The sequence below is a fragment of the Haemorhous mexicanus genome, chromosome 14 (assembly GCF_027477595.1).
Source record: "Haemorhous mexicanus isolate bHaeMex1 chromosome 14, bHaeMex1.pri, whole genome shotgun sequence".
In the NCBI taxonomy this organism is placed as follows: Eukaryota; Metazoa; Chordata; class Aves; order Passeriformes; family Fringillidae; genus Haemorhous; species Haemorhous mexicanus.
In genome coordinates this window covers 14,975,212-14,979,646 of record NC_082354.1, presented here as the reverse complement: position 1 = coordinate 14,979,646, position 4,435 = coordinate 14,975,212, and the positions used below count along the sequence as shown (strand labels likewise).

Genomic DNA, 4,435 nt, shown 5'->3' with positions numbered 1-4,435 from the left:
AGGGGTGCTCCCACCCAGGACTGCTCCACTCAGGCCCCAGAGCTGGGGCTGGCTGAGTCTCTCAGGCTGCTGTTCCCTTTTCCCTTCCCCTGGGTGATTTCCCCTCATTGTGATTCCTCTCCTTGCTGGTGATAAAACATTTGATGAGTTGCACTGAAGGCCCAGACTCAGCAGCCCACCCCAATCCTCCCACCCCAGCCTCTCCCCCACCAAATATGTTTGTATTTTTAACATTTTTAGGCAACAATCTTAAACCGAAGCAGATGTGACAATGAATATTTATCTGCAGCATCTCAGTATGGGATTTTCTCTTAAACTCGATAAAATAAACTGCTCAGGATACAGAACAACATTTCTCCTAATATACAATACACAAGGGGCAGGAGGGGAATTAGCAGATGAACTCGGCATTAAAGCCATTTAAAATCAAAAGAGCAGCAGCATTTCCATGCGAGGAGAACAGTTGGTGCTTTCAGTGAGATCCTGGCATGTTCTCCTCCTCATTCCTGGAGGCTGGCAAGCACCAGGCAGAAAGGTTCCTGCCAGGGAGGGGCAGGTGAGCAGGGGGCTCTTGCCACAGGTGGGAGAGGCAGAGCAGCCCCTGTCCCGAGTGGGGAGCAGCTCCCATGGGATGGGATGAGGAGCAGAGTGAGGAGAGCAAGAAGGCAAACACTGCTGCAGTGACAAGGAGGTCGCCAGGTCCCAGCCTCGTGTCTCTCCCATGCTGTCCCATTGCTGTCCCTCCCACAGGGGGCTCACAGCATCTCCCCCCTGCTGACTTCACCAGGGTTTGTTTCCATCCAGCAGGAGAGTGGCAGCCAGGAACAGTCCCCATCCACTGCTCCCCTGCTTGGAGGCTGCTGGATTTACCCTGCAGGGACTGATGCACACAGGGTGCTCCAGGCTCCCCGGGCTGGCACTTCTGGTCTTCCAGGGCTGGATGGGACTCTGTTGGTTCTTCAGCATCTCCCTGTGCAGCAGAAGCTGGGATGCTGTGGGATCCCTCATGCCCAAAGGCAGGATGAGCTCCTGTCCCACAGGGCAGCCCCACAGGGCCAAATCCTGTGCTTGCTCTGGTACTGAGAGCCCCCTTCCTCCCCACCCTGCTCACCCTCAGGGCTTGGCTGTTGTGGCTGGAAATGAGGAGTGGCTGGAAGCTGCTGCAGACCTTGGGGTGAGCGCTGGGGCTCGGCGCAGCCCCGCTGGCTCCGGCAGCCGCGCCTTCTCCCGGAGCTGGGGGGCACTGCCAGCCTTGCCACGTTGTGCTCCAAGAGCCAGGCACGTTCCTCCAACCTGCTGTCTCTGACGCAAATCCAGAACAATATGTAGATTAAAAATAACAACCACAACAAAAAGGCACCACCACCACCCCAGAGAGCCCCAGGCACATGGAGCCCTCCCCAAAGCTGGAGTGGGGAGAGGGCACAGGGGGTGGGTGTGAGCCCTGGGGCCTGGGCATGGCTGGGAGGCTGGAGGGGCAGCAGAAGGAGCTGTCCTGTCCTGTGTCCAGGGCTGAGAGGCCACTAAAGCCCCTGGTGCTCATTCACTCCCCCACAGCTCTGCAAAGGGAGCAATTTGGAAGGAGCAGGGACAGCTGTGCCATGATGGTGGCCCTCTGTGACCGGTCCCCAGCTGAGCTGAGCCAGTGACCGCAGCACCATGCACTGGAACATCTTGTTCCTCTTTGGTTTAGGACCATCTACCCTCCTCCTCCTCTCCCAGAGAGGGATCTGTGTCTCTGGGTCCTGAGGGACCCCTAAATAACGAGTCAAAGGGACAAGGTCTCCTTTGGTCTGCAGAGAACATGAACTGGAGCCAAAAAACTGCTGACTGAAAGGGCTCAGCAGCTTCCCGAGGGCAATGGTCCCAGCTGGTGGCACTCACAGTGTCAGAAATGGGATGGTGACTGTTTGAGCCTGGAGGGAGCATTTCCATGCTGAACAGAGAGCAGGCTGACACAGGAGATGCCTCTAGTCACCAGCACAGGCCCTTGGGCCAGTGAGGGTGCTGGAAGGAAGGCTTTGGAGTTCCTGTGCTTTCAAAGCCTGGGGAGGGTCCCCAGGCCGTGCCCCATCCCCTGCCCAGGAGGATCCTGCTCAGGCCTTTGTGTTCCTGCCTCTTGCAGCCAGCACTGGACCCCACCCTGCAGTCCCCTTGTCCTGAGCAGGGATTTTCCCCTCGTGCTTCAGTCCCCGAGCTTGGCCAGGTCAGGGCTCCCAGGTGACTCCTGGGGCAATGAACATTCCACCTCCTTCACCTCCAGAGCTTGGCCAGGTCCTGGCTCCCCTCGTGCCTTCCTGGGGTGTGAAGGAGGCAGCGTTTGATTTCCTGAGCCCCCAGGGGAGCAGAGGGACATTCCCAGCCCAGGAGCTGCCCAGCATCCCGAGACAGGTTTTGTTCCTTCCCAAATTCCATGGGAGAGGCCTGATGTGGTGCTGCAGCCACAGAACATTCCTTTGTAAGGAAATAAAGTGTCAGTGCCACAGCTGTGACATCCAAGCTCCGCTTCAGTAGCGTGCCCTGGGCAGAAAGAGGCGGCGGGATCCTGTTTAGGTTTTCGGTTACTGTGTTTGTAAAATATTTATTTTTCTTGGTGTTTCTATCCCAGCCCTTTTAGAATCCAAATATTTGGAGGCTGGAGGAGCTGTGGCCGAGTCCAGCACTGCTCTTCTGGCTGGGCTCAGCATGTGCCAGGCATGCTGATGGCCCCAGACCCCCCCAGCCAGCCCTCAGCATCAGACAGTGTTTGAATGCAGTCTCCAGGGGTGGAGAGGGTGGTATGAGGCACTGAAAGAGCTGGGAGAGGAGAAAAAAAGGAGAAGAAAAAAGAAAAGGGAAAAAAAAGAAAGAAAAAAGCAAGGCAGTGGCGTATAAATGAATAAATAATAGTAATAAAAAAGATCATTGGGAAGCAAAGACATTCTTTATGGTGCATTAATGTGTTTTCTCAGCTGCTCTCTTGACTCGGCACCAGCTCTTGCAGTTCCTGTCCTCAGGACACTCCGTTGGGCACAGGAAGGTTTGTTCTGGCTGCTCTGTCCCGGTCCCGCTGCCCCTGGAGCCCCTGTCGCCCACTGCCTGGTGGGGGAGCACAGAGCCCCCACCCGCCCCTTTCCCCAGGGCCTCTGTGCCCATGGCTGTCTCCTGGGACTCGGCTCTTTGGGACAAGAGCCCTTTGCTCCAGAGCAGCCCCTCAGGTGGGAGACACCACAGGAACCCAGGGCTTTGTCCCCTTGGTGCCACCCAGCGCTGCCTCCCCCCGCTCTCCGAGGTTCCCTGAGCCATGCCTTCCTCCTCCCCCATCTCCAGCAGCTTGCCAGGGAAGGGATCCATCCTCAGAGCTGGTGGGACCCCAGCCGTGGAGGCAGCAGCTCTTATCAGGCGGCTGCCAGCTCTGTCACCACGCTGTGCTGAGTGACGGGCGCTCCCACCTGCTCCCGGCGCTGAGCACGGGGTGCTGCTGCTGCTGCTATAGAAACACCCAACTTCTTACACTCACCTCCTTTTTTCTTCCTCTCTTTTCTTTTTCCCTTCAGACCCTCAAAGCCACGTCTGAATTCCCTCACCATTCAAAGGAAGATCCGAGGGCTCCTCAGCGCAGCCGCGTCCCTGCCGAGGCACCGTGTCATGCCTGTGACAGGGTGTGGTGATCCCTCCTCACGGAGAGGGAGCTCCAGAGTCTCCACCTGCTCTCCAGGAGTTGAGCTGAGCCCTCTCCTGCTCGCACCAGGGCCTTGGGATATGTTCACTGTGCTGGCACTCATCAGCTGCTCCAGCAAAGCCCCACACAGAGCTCTGGTGGGTTTATTTTGCTGGCTGCTCTCACCCAGCTGTTTATTTTGAGTTTCCCGCCCGTGAACCCACTCCACACCTGGAATTGTGCTGACGAGTTGACTTCAAAGCTGAGCTAACTCTGCAAATCCCTTCCATGTGTGACTGTGGGCAGCAGGTGCTCCTCACTTGCCCAGGGCTGCAGAGCCCCCCAGCAGGAGAGCAGGATCTGGCTCATTCCTCATTTGCCAAGCACAGACACTCACATGGAAAACCAGAGTGTCCTCAAGTCATGGAATCACAGAATGGTTTGGTTGGAAGGGACCTTAAAGCCCATCCAGTCCCATCCCTGCCATGGCAGGGACAACTTCCACTAGCCCAGGGTGCTCCAAGCCCTGTCCAACCTGGCCTTGGACACTTCCAGGGATCCAGGGGCAGCCACAGCTTCTCTGGGCAGCCTAAGCCACCAAGCCTGGACTCATCCAGCATCCCCGTGGTAGATCCAGCACATCCCTTCTCATCCCTTCCTGACCTCGTTGGTCTTGGCTGACAGTGGCTTGTTTTGGTATCAGTCCCCGTGGGCACTCTGCAAACCAAACCAGCTCAGTGTAAGATCCAAGGAGACATTAACTAATGGGCTTTGGGCTGAAATTCAACCCTTCCT

General features: G+C 56.9%; 1 long non-coding RNA gene across 1 annotated transcript; it reads right to left on the bottom strand.

The window, feature by feature from the left end:
* Nucleotides 1–260: 260 nt before the first annotated feature.
* Nucleotides 261–3,848, bottom strand: LOC132333778 (uncharacterized). The gene is made up of 2 exons (XR_009488262.1): nucleotides 3,500–3,848; nucleotides 261–1,302 (listed from the first exon to the last, which is right to left on the bottom strand). It is a non-coding gene; the product is annotated as an uncharacterized LOC132333778 (long non-coding RNA).
* Nucleotides 3,849–4,435: the final 587 nt, after the last annotated feature.